The sequence below is a fragment of the Rattus rattus genome, chromosome 4 (genome assembly GCF_011064425.1).
Source record: "Rattus rattus isolate New Zealand chromosome 4, Rrattus_CSIRO_v1, whole genome shotgun sequence".
In the NCBI taxonomy this organism is placed as follows: Eukaryota; Metazoa; Chordata; class Mammalia; order Rodentia; family Muridae; genus Rattus; species Rattus rattus.
The window spans coordinates 122,252,465-122,269,272 of NC_046157.1; the positions used below are offsets into that span (position 1 = coordinate 122,252,465).

Consider the following 16,808-nt stretch of genomic DNA (forward strand, 5'->3'; position numbering starts at 1 on the left):
TAGAGACAGGCAGGTAGATCAATGGAATAGAGCTAAAGACTGAAATATGAACCCACACACCTATGGTCACTTGTTCTTTGACAAAGGAGCTAAAATCATGCAATGGAAAAAAGACAGTATTTTCAACAAATGGTGCTGGTTCAACTGGAAGTCAGCATGTAGAAGAATGCTAATCAATCCATTCTTATTGCCTTCTACAAAGCTCAAGTCCAAGTGGATGAAGAACCTTCACACAAAACCAGATACACTGAAACAAATAGAAGAGAAAGTGGGGAAGAGCCTTGAACCCATGGGCACAGCGGACAATTTCCTGAACAGAACATAAATGGCTTATGCTTTAAGATAAAGAATCGACAAATGGGACCTCATAAAACTGCAAAGCTTCTGTAAGGCAAAGGACACTGTCGATACAACAAATAGGCAAGCAACAAATTGGGAAAAGATTCTTTCCAATCCTACATCCAATATAGGGCTAATATCCAATCTACACAAAGATTTCAAGACGTTAGACTCCAGAGAATTAAATAACCCTATTAAAAATAGAAGACAGAGCTAAACAAAGAATTCTCAATTCAGGAATATCAAATGGCCGTGAAGCACCTAAGGAAATGTTCCACATCCTTAGTCATCAGGGAAATACAAATCAAAACAACCCTGAGATTCCACCTCATACCAGTCAGAATGGCTAAGATCAAAAACTCAGGTGACAGCAGATGATGGCAAGGATGGGCAGAAAGAGGAACACTCCTCCACTGTTGGTGGGATTGTAAGCTGGTACCACCACTGTGGAAATCAGTCTGTCAGTTCCTCAGAAAATTGGATGTAGCTATACCACTCCTGGGCATATACCCAAAAGATGCGCCAACGTATAACAAGGACACATGCTCCACTATGTTTATAGCAGCCAGAAGCTGTTATAGTAGCCAGAAGCTGTAAAGAGCCCACCTATCCTTCAACAGAGGATTGGATACAGAAAATTTGGTACATTTGCACAATGGCATTGCACTCAGCTATTACGAACAATGACTTCATGATATTCGTAGGCAAATGGATGGAACTAGAAAATACCCTGAGTGAGGTAACCCAATCATAAAAGAACACATATAGTATGCAGTCACTGATAAGTGGAGATTAGTCCAAAATCTCCAAATACCCAAGATACAATTCACAAACCACATGAACCTCAAGAGGAAGAATGACCAAAATCCAAAATTTGGCTGTTTCAGTTCTTTTTAGAAGAGGGAACAAAATACTCAACAGGAGAAAATACTGGGACAAAGTGTGGAGCAGAGACTGAAGGAAAGGCCATCCAGAGACTGTCCCACCTGGGGATCCATTCCATATGCAGTCACCAAACTAGTCACTATTGCTGATTTCAAGAAGTGCTTGCTGACAGGAGCCTAATATGGATGTCTCTTGAGAGGCTCTACCACAGCCTAACAAATACAGAGGTGGATGCTCACAGCCAACCATTGAACTGAAAATGGGGTCCCCAGTGTAGGGGTTAGAGAAAGGACTGAAGGAACTGAAGGGGTTTGTAACACTATAAGAAGAACAATAATACCAACCAACCAGAGCTGCCCAGGACTAAACCGCCATCCCAAGAGTACAACGGATGGACATATGGCTCCAGCTTCTTATGTAGCAGAGGATAGCCTTGTTGGCCATCAATGAGAGGAGAGGCCCTTGGTCCTGTGAAGATTTGATGCCCCAATGTAGGGGAAGGTCAGGGTGGAGAGGTGGGAGGGAGGGAGTGGATGGGAGGGAGTTGGTGGGTAGGTGGGGGCGCATCTTCATAGAAGCAGGGGGAGATAGTGGGTTTCTGGAGGGGAATCCAGGAAAGGGAATGATGTTTGAAATGTAAATTAAAAATCCAATAAAAAAGCAAGATGAAAATAAGAAAAAGTATTTCTGAAATTCAGCAACTTGAGCATTTAGAGGAACACCAATGTGTAGATACTGCAACCTTGGAAGATGATGCTGAGGAAAATAAAATAAAACGCAACTGGTGGAGAAAAATATGGAGCCACAAAAAGAAAACACGGAGAATCTTAAAAGTCTAAAAATTGAAGCAGAAAACAAGTCTGATACAATTAAATTGAAGATTAATCAGCTATCGGAGCTAGCACATCCACTCAAGGATGAATTAAGTGTCGCTGGCTCTGGAGTCGATACCCAGAAACAGGAAACGGCATTATGAAGACAAACAGAGCCTTTGGGTACCTTCAATAAAAAGAGAAGAGAACTTGACATGAAGGCAAAGGAGCTACAGGAGAAAAGCAAGACACAAGCAAGACAGGTCTGCCCAGAACAGACAGAAGTAAAAGAATCTGCATCAATTCTAGTCAAAGAAATTTTTGATTAAGACAAAAAAAAATGAGACAGAACATGCTAATCGAGGAGATTGGGAGGAAATAATGAAGTGGTACCAGGAAGCAAGAGAAACCTATCTTGATCTGATTAATAAAGTAAGGACATTAAGAAGCTTCATTAAATTACTAGAAGAAATAATGACTCAGAGTACAAAACATACCAACAATTTAGGTGTCTGACATTGCCATGCAAATTATGCATTGACAACATATTATCTCAGCATGCGCATTGTAGAAAAATGAATTTTGACCACAAGAGTGAAACTCTTAGTGTAACAGTTCAGCCTGGAGAGGGAAACAAAGCCTCCTTCAGTGACACGGTGGCTAACGATCTTTCTCCACAGTGTGCTTCATTCTTCCCCTGTGCTCCATTGCTGAATCACCTTTCAGATGCCTGGATGAGTTTGATGTCTACATGGATAAGGTTAATAGGAGACTTAATGGATAGATCCTTAAGATGGCAGATTCCTAACGTTTTAGACGATTTCTCTAGCTTACCCCTCAAGGCATGAGCTCAATTCCTTCGAGTAAACTGATTGACTTCTTCAAATGTCTAACCCTGAAAGAGAGCAAACTACCTTGCCCTTCTGACCTGTAGCTCAAAAGCAAGATGACAATGTAGGTTGACAGCTTAGCCCCTTGCCCTCATACTAATGATTGTGAGGGAGAATAATCTGGACTGGTGGATGAAGTAAAATTAGATGAGAGGAACTCTGAAATAAAGAAGCTCCTTTAACATGACCCATTGATTGTGTTAATGAGCCTAGAAAACCAGCTGCTGCCAAGAGTTTAAAATCATTGATTTTCCTTGTGAAACCCAATTTCGTAATACTGGTTTTAAGTATTTTATGTTTGTTTGCTTTGGAGTTTCTGTGCTTTGTTTCTTTGTTTTTATCATCTACTTTTATGAATTTTTTTCAAGAGTAAAATTTTGTACATAAAAAATTCATTCTCTCGTAAATTTGTTTGTATTTGTCACTGAGAGATAAACTAATAGATTAGAAAAGTCTTAAAATCTTAAGTCACTACACACACAAGCACACACACATATGTATATGATATGTTGTTTGAGGTTTACATAATAGAACTGTGCATTTCTTTAACTCCTGAGTTGAGCTATTTATGCTGATTGTCATTTTCATTATTGCTGTCATCTTCTTGGTCATCTATTTGCTCTTCTATTGTTTAAACTACTCACATACACGAGTGCATAATCTAACAACACAGTCCTGATGACACATATTTTGTGCAAGATCTCTATAACCTTCAAGTCCTCTCACCATAATGACATACAGGTAAACAACCAAGAAGTGATGAGAAGTCAGACTCATGGAAAGCCATTGTCCTATTTAGGGTTGCTATTGCTGTGGTGAAATATCATGACCAAAAGCAAGTTGAAGAGTTAAGGGTTTACTTGGCTTACATATCCTGAGTCACGGTCCATTGAGGGAAAGTAGGAACTCAAACAGAGCAAGAACCTAGCGTCAGGAGCCATGGGGGAGTAATACTTACTGGCTTGCTCCCCATGGCATGTTCAGGTTGCTTTCTTTGAAAACCCAGGACCACCAGCCCAGGAGTGGCACTACCCACAGTGGTCTGGGCCCTCCCACATCAATCACTAATTTAAAACATGCCCTTCAGGCTTGCCTACAGCTTGATCTTATGGAGGCATTTTATTAATTAAGGTGCCCACCTCTCAGATGACTCTGGCTTGTATCAAATGGATATAGAACTAGCCAGGAAAACCATGAAGCACCAGATATGGGATGATGAGCATTCTGTCTCCTAGCCATGAGGAGGCAGGTATGAAGTGTATTCTACACGATTCCGTGATGACCCATGGTATGCCAGGTCTCAGCTGTTCCCAGCAGTGACCACGTACCTTAAGTACCTTAAGTAGCTTTCCTTCCTTCACAAAGCCTTCCTCCTCATCCTCGGGACTTCTTTTTAAACCAACTGCCTGCTTGAAGGATCTTGCTCCAGGCTTTGGTCTTCGAAGGGAACAGCATGAGAAATGGCACTTTCCTCAGTTTGTTTGCTTTCTGTCCTTCTCTACCACCTCTGGTGAATGGGAACACTAGTCCCCACAAATCCACACCTTGGCACCTTAGCACCTAAATCCATCACTTTTAAATGATGACCTTCTACCTTTGATCCTCAAAGGCTCATGGCTAACCCAAAATGCAAAGTACATTTATCTTAACTGTAGAGTTCCATAAGTTTTAAGAAACCTAACATTGTTCAAAAACCAAAGTTCAAAGTTGATTTTAGGACTTCGGATAATCTCTTATAAGCATCTATAAAATGTTTTTAAATGATATATGTTCTATATATAATAAAGGAATTAACAAAATAAAATATTCCTATCCTAAAAACAAAAACAATAAAGGGAATTGGGACCATAGCAATAAAATGTACCAAAGCAAGACAGAAACACAGCAGGGCAAACACCCAGTCCTATGCTTCCATGTCTGATACCTAGGACTCTCCATAGCACGATTTGGCTCTGATGGTTTAGGAAGCCCTGCCCTTCCAATTCTGCCACCTGCCTCATAGGTATCCTCTCTCTAGCCTCACGCTATGCCTAAAGCATCCGTCAATGGATATTTCATAGACTTGGCGTCTCCAACATCCTGGAGTCTCCATCACAACTCAAGCTTCACCTTCTAGCTGTCCCACAGTGACTACTCATAGGAACCCAATTTTGACCTCCCTGATCCCATAAATCTTGCATCTGGCACACCATGTAGGCAATCCTGCCACGTTCTGTCCGGTGCTTGGGGTTACTTTGACCTCCACCTGCTGCACCAGTGCTGGTGGTCCCTGCGCCCCTTCGTAGCCGAGTCTGGCAGGCTGCCCCTCTGGATGACTATTTTCAAGCAGGGAACTACTTGTGATGCTCTCAGTCAGTCTCTTGCCTTTCAAATTAATTTGCAGTTGGAGCCCTCAAAGGTTGGGGTGCTGTCCTCAGAGCTCTGTTTCTGTAACCCCGGTAAAAGTTCTGGCTGGGGTTCCTTTTTCACATTCTAGTTTCTTTACCAGTTACAGTTTTCCTCAGATGCACTTTGTTTGCAAGTTCTGACTTTTCCTCTTTCCTTTCCTTGACAAACAGCTCAGTTCTCATGGTATTTTTGTTTTGTTTTGTTTTGTTTTGTTTTGTTTTTTGTTTCATTCTCCTACTGTAAGTCTAAGAAGGGCAAGCAGGAACTGCCACAATAGGATGCCATGCTGCCTTAAAATTTCCCGTGCCAGCACCTTAAAGCATTGCTTTTTAATTCCGCCTCTGCCCAATTTTCAGGACACATGGAGAACACAGCAAGATTCTTTGCTAAAAAGTAACTCACCTGGCCTCTGCCCGGACTCCTGTTCCCATCCCCCACTGCTTCCGTCTTACTATCTACCTTGCTATCACTTGTGTGGTCTTCCACACTTCCACGAGAATGGCCAACTGGTCTCTACATGTTTACAGCATTCTAGAGTTTCTCTAACCCATGAATCCAAATGTGTCCACATTCCCTTTCCAAGCCAGTTCCAGAGACTTACAAACCACGTTGCCACTTTAACCACAGCAGCGCCCCTACTTCCTCAGACCGAATTTCTGTTACTCACCTTTCTCATTGCTTCGACAAAATGCTTGGAAAGGAAGAAAGACTTGTTTGGGGTCGTGGGTTGGAAGGACAGTTTTCACACAATGAAGAAGGAATACCAGAATTCATGGTGGCAGGCTCGGCAGGCTCAGGTGGTTGGGAGCCTCACACCTTGGTGGACCAGGAACCGGAAATAGAGTAACGGTGACATTCTTCTTACTTTCTCCTTTCTCCGTTTTATTCGGTTCAGGACCCCAGCTTATAGGAAAATGGCTCTCACACTCGGGGCCAGTCTTCCTTCTCTTAAAATTCCCTAAAAACATAACCAGACAACAGATAAATCAAACAAGAATATTGCCTAGAGGCCTCTGTCTCCAGGCTGAAAGCTTCTTTACTCAAATCGACAGTAAGATGAACGATATACGATCCTGTTTTATGGATGGATACTCCTAGGCTACCAAACCCAAAGTAAATGTCTGTTTATCCGTATGGCAGCATTTTCCCAGAACAAACTCATAGCCCTGATAAGCTATCACACTTTGAACTGCATCCTTTGGCACCTTCATTCCAAGTTCCTGAAGGACGGTTGAGGTTATTTGCACTAAATTCTCATTTGGACAGTGATGAAGTCCTCCATTCTTTATCATTTATCTCAGCTCCCTTCATGCTTCCAAAGGCAGCTCTATTTTGCCAAAAGCATATATAATTTTCATGGCATATAAATAGTTTCAGAAAATACATGAGGAATTTTCTGAAATAGATTTCTCTCACTTTTAAAAATCAGTTTGGCTATAAAAATAACCTGAATTATAAATGCATTTTCTTCCAAACTTTAAAAATCTGACTTCATTGTTTAACCCTAATTAGTATGGCTATTGAAAACTCTAATGCTTGATTTTTATTTTTTACAATGTGCATTAATTTTAAAAATATTTTCCATCTATCTATCTATCTATCTATCTATCTATCTATCTATCTATCTATCTATCTATTATCCATCTATCTATCCCACCACACCAACCATCACCATCACCACCACCACCATCACCCCTGCATCCATCACCACTGCCACCACCATGGTGTGTGTGTGTGTGTGTGTGTGTGTGTGTGTGTGTGTGTGTGTGTGTGTTCAGATGTATTCACTCCTGCAGGTTTAAATGGAAAGCATAAGATGATACTGGAATGTCTTTTAGTTAGACTGACAAGTCAGCAGACACCCAGAATCCACTTGAACCCCTACCCAAACATTGGGGTTTTGACTTGTACAGCTGTGTGTGGCTTTAACATGGGTTCTTGGGATCTGAACTCAGGTTCTAATGCTTGCATAGCAAGCACTTTACTCGCTAAGCCATCCCCCAAGCCTCAAAATCATTAAAATGATTCTCTGTGCTGTTTTATATCCTGGAAGACTAACTTATTTTATAAATGTTAAAATTCCTCTATTTATTGTCAGAAAGAATGTAAGTTTTAACAGAACTTGTGTGCTTACTTGTTTTCATCATGGAACAGTTGTCCTTTTCCATTGTGTTTCCAAAGTTGTTACTGGGTGCAAGTTGTTCTGCTCGCCCAATAGCCAATTTAGTAAGAATTCCAGGTACTGAAGCAAGGAAAGTGACACCATTTGAGAAGCTACTGACAGGAAACATGACAGACTATCATTCAAGCTCTAGTGATCTGTTAGTAGTTTTTAATGGAAAGGCTGTTCAAGAAATTTGGAATAAAACAATGCAAATAAAATTATGTTTTAATTTTATGGCAGAGGCACCATGAGGTCTGGCTGTCTTTAATCGATACTGTCCAGACTGTCTGGGTTACTGCAACTAGTCTCTGGTTACAATAGATGTACATCTTGAACTATACACTAGCAGACCACATATTTCCTTTCTACAAAAACTCATATCACTAAAAGAAATTAAACTGAGAATATTGGGTTCCCTGATATCACTGGTGAGGTATGAAATCTCGGCAAACCTCTAAGGCTAACATTCCTTTGGAGTTACTGCTTCAAGAGCCCTTTGCTCTGTTTTATCTCTCACAGTAGGCTTCAAGTCCCACTCTATGCAAAAGACTGCCTAAGAAAGGAAGAAACCTTACAGGCTCGAGGGATTAAATGAGAGGCTGCCTGTCAACACAGACCATGTGAGTTAGCATGGATTAAGCTATCGCTGAACAAATTGGATTTTTTCCAATACCATCACACTTGGATACTTAATAAATTGATGGAAAAGTGATCATAAAATAACAATGTTTACTAGGAATTATTTTTAAACATGTATGACAAATTAAAAATCTAAATATTATTTATGGAAAAATTCCATGACTATATAAACCCTACCAAAAACATCCCCAAAATATTCAAGACATTGATGGTGGATGAACACTACATTTATGGGGGCTTAGGTGGGGAAAGGTTAAAAAAACATTTCACTTCCTTATTTTTTTTTCTATCTAAGTTTCCCCTTCAAAACAAGAGGCATCAAGTTCTTTTAAAATATGCCTTTAGGTAAAGTATTCTATAAGCTCATTTAGAAAATTATCCTCGAAAGTGAACTTTTCAGAAATTCAGAACAGCAAGGTTGATTCTTACCTGCAGGTCTGAGAGCCCAAGGAGACAGACAAGGAGAGCATCAATTGTGTCCTTGCCACCTGTTGGCTCCACTGGAACTAGAAACTTAAAATCTAGATGTGACCATTCTCCTCAGCTTGTGAGCATGAGCTTTGTCCAGGGCACTGATGAGAGCGTCTCTGAGGAGCGGGAACTACCACAAACACTGAGGAAGGAAGTAGGCAGGCTGCCAGAGCAACTCAGAGCGGAGCATGGCGGTTCGGTCTGTCTTAAGGACACTACAGCTGTAGAGTGCTTGTCACTAGATAGTCTAAAGCACCTGAGCTAAACTGCAGCCTAGTGCTGAATTTGCAACTGGAGAAAAGTGGCTGTTCCTTCTAGGCCACTGGTGCATGGGACAGACAAGATGTGTCCCTGTTGGCTTTCAGTGGGAGAGGATAGCTGTCACTGGGTGCCTGGAACTCCTACTTTTATCTATGTCTTCCAATGTCATTGGAGACTTCTGCCCACTTTTCTATACTTGGCTCTCAACATTACCACCTTGAGGAAAGCACTGGAGTTTCTTTTCTCAGGGTTTTGCTAACTTTATGGAGCCCATGCCACTTTGTGGTTGGCATTTATTTGTCCTTATTTTTATTATTGAAGTAATTCAGGTCATGTTCTTCACTAATTCATGGGTGTGATTGGCTCAAGAATAGTATTCAGCTTTCTAGAGTTCAAGGCAGCCTTGATTTCTTCCAACTTTATAATAACGGCTCTGTTGACTGTTGTTTCATTTTCTATTGTATCCACAAGACAAATTTTATTCACATGGCAATCCTTGTTCTCTATTTTTATGATCATCTTTAGCAGACAATGCAGAATATTTAAAAAAAAATACCAGTGAACTTCACAAAGGTAGCACACAAACTATAATCCCTGTATTGGGGAAAGTGAAGTAGGAGTGTTATTTGGAGGCCAACTTGGGTACCCAGTAAGACCCTGTTTCAAAAACCCATCTGTATAACTATTTTAATCCCTTATTTTATAATCTTACTCTTGTTTTAAAAATCTACTTAAATTTACCCAAATTTTCTGTTAATTATTTTGGGCACCATGACAGTGTGAATAGAAATGGCCCCCATAGACTTGTGTCTAAATGCTTGGCCCACAGGGACTCTATTAGAAAGTGTAGCCTTGTTGGAGGATGTGTATTACTGTGGAAGTGGGCTTTGAGGTCTCCTATGCTCAAGCTAGGCCACAGTCTCCTTCTGCTGCCTGTGGATCAAGATGCAGAACTCCCCGCTCCTTCCCAGCATCATGTCTGCCTATGTGCTTCCACACTTCTGCCGTGCTGATAGTGGACTAAACCTCTGAAACTGTAAGCCAGCTCCAATTAAACATTTGCCTTTATAGGTGTTGCCGTGGTCATGGTGTCTCTTCACAGCAATGAAACCTTTAGACAGTCACAGACTTGCAAATGAGCAAAAGATGTGCTTCCTGATTTTGGTTGGCAAATCATCCTTGTTTTCAGGACAAAATGTGGGTCATAATTGTAACCAAATAAGAGAATCACACACACACACACACACACACACACACACACACACACACACACACACACACACACACACAATCAACAACAGTAAAAGACTTTAAATGGGCAAAGACCAAAAAATAATTCAGTATCAAACACATGATAAATCTGACAAGATCAACACACACTGCCCAAACCAAGACTATTGTATGTTATGAACTACAGTGTTTTCACTGTGTATAGTAACTGCTGCTCTTAAAGAAATATAATTGGGGGAGAGAAATATAATTAAATTGTAAAAATCAAAGATTTGTAATATTTTTATTTATGTGTGTATGTGTGTGTGTTCATATGTTTATGAGTACTCTATAGGAGGGTGTAGGTCTCCTTCCACCCTGTGGATCCTATGGATAAAACCCAGGTTATTAGGCTTTGCAACCAGTGCCTTTACCATCTCACCAGCCCAGAAAACAAAGATTATATATATACATATATATATATGTGTGTGTGTGTGTGTGATATAAAAGTATAAATGTATATATTGTATATTTATATATTATATAAAATTATATTATATAAATATAATTTTATGTGTTTAAGTGTTTTGCCTGCGTGTGCACCATGTACATGTAAATGCTCACAGGTGAAAAGAGGGCATCAGATCTCCTAGAACTGCAGTTACAGATGGTTGTGTGCTGGCTTGTGGTTGCTGGAAATTGAACCTTGATCCTCTAGAAGAGCAACCAGTGCTCTTAATCACTGAACCATCTCTCCATTGGCCAACAAAGTTTGTTTTTGTCTAACTTTCTGCCTCTTTCTTACCAATACTACCATTCTTCTTAGTAAGCATCAAATGAGTGATCTTGTGGCATAGGATAGAATATTAGAGCTTAATAATCTGACCTGATTTTTATTTAAAAAAATCTAAAAGGCACCCTGCAACTGACTCAGACAGATGCAGACACTGCCAGTCAAACATCAGCTGGAGCTTGGGGACTCTTAGAGCGCCCTGGAGGAGATAGGAACTCCACAGGAAGACCACCAGAGTCAACTAACCTGGACCCTCGGGGGCTTTAAGAGACTGAACCACCAACCAAAGAACATACATGGTTGGACCTAGATGCCCCTCACATATGTAGCACATATGAAGCTTGGTCTTTATGTAGCATATATGTGGGTCCCCAAACAACTGGAGCACAGGCTATCCCTAAACCTGTTGTCTGTCTATGGAATATGTTCTTCTAGCTGGGCTGCCTTGTCTCACCTCAATAGGAGAGGATGAACCTTGCCCTGCAGAGACTTGATGTGCCAGGGTAGAGGGATACCCAGGGGTTCCACCACCCTCTCTGAGGAGAAGGAGAGGGTGAATGGGATGAGGATCTGTGTAGGTGGGGGACTGGGAGGAGTAGCAATCAAGATGTAAAGTAAATACATAAATTTTTAAAAGAAAATAAAGAACCCTGCCCCCCCCCAAAAAAATTTAATGGATTTTGATTTGGGATCTTGTGCTCTGTATTTGTGTGAAGCAGCTTTCTTATCATAGGTGGTTCCAAAATCAAGATATACTCTGAAAAACATTGAGTACTGCATCCTACTGTGTTATATATTCAGCCAAGAGTTAAGTCCTTGGATAAGAATAACTAAGCTATTTTTATTTTTAATGAATGAGAGAGAGAGAGAGAGAGAGAGAGAGAGAGAGAGAGAGAGTGAGTGTAAAATCAAAGAGTTGCTTTAACCTTTTTATGACTTGTAAAGGTTTGTAATGTAGTTAAGTATTTGTCTAGTAAGGGCACCAGTGGAAGGGGAAGCCCTTGGTCCTGCCAAGACTGAACCCTCAGTGAACAGGATTGTTGGGGGGAGGGCAGTAATGGGAGGAGGATGGGAAGGGGAAAAAAAAGAAAAAGTATTTGATTGGTAGACCTGTTATATACCCATGCATTCTGAACTATATAACAGTTCCTCCAGTATAAAGTATCACGAGCAGACAAAGTTTAAGCAGCCCTGCAGGTAATACTGAGGTACGGTATAACTTCCCTTTATAGTCTTAGCTTACCTGTAAAGCTTTCCTGCCTCTCTCAGATCTGCATCCCTGATAGAGTGTGACATTATATTATATTATACATTATGACATTATATTAGCTGTGAGCTTCTTTTCCTCTGTGTATGCTTTCATCAACTCCGATTCTGTCTTTAAGAGACACCAGTTTTCCTTCTTGCTCAAGGCCGTTCACATTTAATTGAAATGCATTCTTAAATCACCCTTATTTACATCCGTTGGGGATTTAGAGTATTCGGATCTGTAGTGTGAAATGCAGGTAACCATGAAATGCAGGCAGCAGTATGCCTGACAGGGAAATAATGCTACCCACTTACCTCAGCTGATTGTCCCCGGTGGTACTCTAATACACGGACTGGTTTGCTCAAACTTTCAAGAACAGTTTTCAAGAGGGTATAGACATTGTTGTCATTCTGTGTGGAAGACAACCATTCCACGGTCACTGCAGAAACAGCTTTACAACAGTATTTCTCTGAAGAGTTTTCCTCTTTCCCTTCCATTCCATAATGAACCAGTTTGGGAGAGTTGTTGAGGAACCTGGGAAACAAAGATGATGTTTGGCATAGAATGGATGGACAAGGGAGCCTCCCCCACAACACACACACACACACACACACACACACACACACACACACACAGGTTCACGTGTCAAAGCCTAGGTCCCCAGTTAGACGTTCTATTTTTAGAGGTTCTGGAAATTTTTAAGAAATAGGGCCTAATCAAAGAAGTAGATTACAAAGGCAGGTCTTGGGATATCCTGACTAGGATTCTCTCTCTCTCTCTCTCTCTCTCTCTCTCTCTCTCTCTCTCTCTCTCTCTCTCTCCTTCCAGTGCACAGTGAATAGAGGACCTTCTGTGGTCATCAGAGCCCTGAAGCAGGACTATGTAACTACTTGGAGGAATTGCACCAAGTCTTTCCAGACTGGGAAAGCTTTATTTGTACTTTTTAAGATTGGAGACACACACGATTGTTCACAACCCTTATTGTTCAGTGCCCTTATTGGTGCACTCATTAAGTCATCTGAGACTCCGTGTTCTCAAGTCAAGCTTGGTGGCTGATTTACCAGTAATGCAGAATGTGTCGTCCTTGACAGGGGCCCTGAGCTCCAGAAAAATCTGTTGTTCTCAGTCTCAGAAAGCCTTTCTCTAGCCTCATGCTGTTTCCCCGCTTCAACCCCACATCCCCAGATCACTACCCAGAGCCTCAAGTCAGTGAGAACACAGAGAAGAACAGTACGTTTGTGCCAAGGAATCTTGGACAGGACCAATATTTGCACATACTTGAGAGATGTCAGACAACCAAGCACTCTGCAGACTTAAAAGTACATATGAAGTGATACCATGTAACGTCAGCCACTGGAGATATATAAGAAGAAATTATATTTTATATTCAAGTACTAGAACGTACATGTAAACCTAATCTGAATCAATCCAGAGACTGTAATCATCCAGAGACTGCCGCCGCCGTGGAAGTTGCTCATGAGTTTAGTTGTCCTTTTCTAAGTTTGTACGGAGACACTTCTCTACCTTTTTCTTCTGAGATGGGGTTTCTCTGTGAGTCCTGACTGTCCTAGAGCTATTTCTGTAGACCAGGCTGGCCTTGAACTCACAGAGATCAGTCTGCCTTTGCTTCCTGAGTGCTGTGATTAAAGCCTCTACCACCCGGTGTCGTTCTAACTTTCCCTTCTCTGGCCTCTCCTCCAGAGACCGGGAAGGTCAGAACACAGGCACGCACACTGCTGAGAGTGAGGGAGATTGCTGCATGTGATACATGGAGGCTTCATTCAGCAGTCAGTTACTTTACATGAAATTAAAAACAAAGCAAAACAAATATCTAAGTCTGGTAACTCAAAGATCTAGAGTTTGTGCACGGGTTTTTGTGTAAAACAGCAAGAAAACTTAACAAAACATTAAAGAATAGTTCAAGTAACATTCACAGTGGGAAAACAAGGAGGCAGTTCTCAGTCTGAAATGCAGAATACTGTTTCATCTTTTGAAGAAGGAAATCCTACTTCTCACTGTGGGTAAGCAGCTCTATCGTGCTTAGTTTAGATCTAAACTGTATATTAAGGACTCGGCTCTCAGGGAGGAGCCTTAACAGGCCTAGCCCAGGGAGGTGTCTTTAGGTCGTTGGGATCATGCCCTTGAGGAAGGTGGTGAGATCCTGGCTTTTTCCCTGACTTGCATCTTTTCCAAGTTTTTCTTGGAAAGGATTGTAGAAATCCCAAATAATGTTCTCTAAGACTTCCACGCAGCTGGGATTCCACTTCTCTTCTGAAGAAGTCATTTCCCCACTGATACTTCAGTCAGTGTAACAAAATACCCTGGGATCATCAACTTATAATGAAAGGGAATTTACTCAGCATATTGTGCTGGGGGTGGGGGGGTTGGGGGGGTGGTTAGACCATGATTGACTGGCCTTGGCAGGAGTGTGATCCATCTAGATGCCAAAGAAAGTACCAAATCCACTGAGATTGCCCCCTCCCTCTGCAAATAGCCAATTGGTCTAAAAGGCATAAAGTGCTTAAAATTTACAGAAAATATTTTACAGTGAAATTGAACATGGTAATAGTCAAAAGTAGTTAGTTACAGATGATTTGATCATAAATCTATTCTGAAATCTATTGTCCTTATCCGAGAGAGGAACGAAGGAGCTAAAATGTGGAGGGTGTCATGAGATGACCCTGGAGGTCTCCCAGGCTGCCTCTGCTGGGGGATTGGCCATGTGATCTAGAAAACTGTGGGAGTTACGATATTTTACCTGTACAAATAATGCATGGTTATGATTACAGCATGGCTTTAAAGAATGCCTCACTTGTACTGTAGTCCCTAACACATACATTATTCATCACAGATACCTAGTTTTCTTATATATTTGCTACGAATATATATTCATATATATTCACAATATACATATGTATATATGCACACAGGTTTTGTGATACATGTGCTGCAAAACAAGCCAACCAAGCCGAGCCCTTGGTATAAACTCACACAGCAAAGCAAGCATCCTAATAGCATAATCACTGAAGCGTGGCAAGCCCACCCTGTGGCGAGCTGTAACTTTTCAATATTTCCATCCACATCTTGTGGGGATGCCACCCGATGGATGCTGCTGTCTACGCATGACATCTCCTAGAGTTGTGAGGAAAAGAGCTGCCATATATGCATTCTGTTTCTGAACATGGACATTCATCTAAGGGCCCAAGGATATCGGCCTCAGTCCTCACAGTGACAATCAGGTTTCACAGAACGTTCTGCAGTTGGCATATGCTACCTTTTTCGGTGGAGTCAGCCTGCATTTATCTTATCTGGCACGGGGTTTGCTTCGGTATAATCAGTATGTGCGTCTGTCTGTCTCATTCTGTAAGAGCTGTAGAGCACTGTTTTACATATCTTGTAATTTAATTAGGCTATTCCTTACAGATTGGCAGCTAACTTTTTGCTAGAGCGTGTGGCTGTACGGTGAAAAGCTATAGTTTCCTTCTTTTATGCTGAAAATTTTCCATTGGAAATTGAATCCATTAGTTATTTTTATAATTAAAATATATGCATAGACAGAATAGAAATGATTTTTAAAATATCTTTATAAACTGATAGGCAAGATAGACATTATTTTGAGTATCTTTGTTTGACTGACACACACATGTCTGGCCATCAACATGTGTTTTTCAAAGTCAGTAAATACTTGCTATATGCCAGAAATTACACTGTTCTCTTTAAATATAAAAGTCCATTTCAGTTTTTTTAGACTTTTTCCTTTAAAGTAATCAGTCAAAACTGGTTTTCAATATAAAACACAAAAGACCGTTCTAAGGTGACGGGAGGAGAGGTGATTCATGTATAATAGGATATTCTAATTTTAGTACTTGGTAGGGTGCAACATCTGTTAGAAAAGAGAACAGAGCCACCCTGTCAGCAAGAAACCAAAGCTGACTAGCAAATGAGGAGGCCTGGACATGTGTGTTGTGCAACCATCTATATTCAAAAGAGCTTGCAGCTAGCTGGGTCCCCAGAAGCATCTTCTCAAATAGTCTGGGAGGACAGACTTGTCCCTAGAGGCAGGGATTGAGAGACCCTGGAGCTAGGGATGGACGCTTGCTCTCTGGGCTTTCTCTTCCTCATTGCCCTACCTGCAGGCAGTATGGCTTCAGAGAAGTTCTCTCTGTCTGTTAATGTCCTTCCTGGGTTCCTCTTTTATTTCCTCTTTCATATTTGTCTTTAGAACTGGCTGGGTTTGGTGTTTGGATATTGGGAGCATGAAGCAATTTCTTGGACCAATTTTTAGACCATCTGAAACCAAGTGAAGTTAAATGACTTACCCCAAGACACAAAGACTTTACAAACCATTATGCAGCTTGTAGGATCTTACTTTCTCTCTCACTGCTCCCCTTAATCACTTCTTAATTTTCCAAAGATGCAGCAGAATGATTGACATCTGGGGTGACTGACTGATTCTCGGGCTGGTATCAGAATTCTGTGTATTTCATTCAGGATTCAATTTCAAGTGGGGCAAAGACTTTACTTGAATTTTTTTCCAGTACTGGAATAATTTAGATGCTAGAGACAAGAACATTGGGAATGAAGATGACTTGATCCTTGGGTTTTGTTTTTCAGGTTGGCCATTATCAAATATATCTTGGTTGTATCAAAGATTCTAATTTGTTTCTAGTATTTTACTTTATAATTATGGGGGCCATGATGGAGAGAT

The 16,808-nt window shown here is 40.9% G+C and overlaps 1 pseudogene; it reads left to right on the forward strand.

Moving 5' to 3' along the window:
* Positions 1–1,859: 1,859 nt before the first annotated feature.
* LOC116898492 lies at positions 1,860–2,999 on the forward strand (annotated as a pseudogene).
* The last annotated feature ends 13,809 nt before the right edge of the window (positions 3,000–16,808 follow it).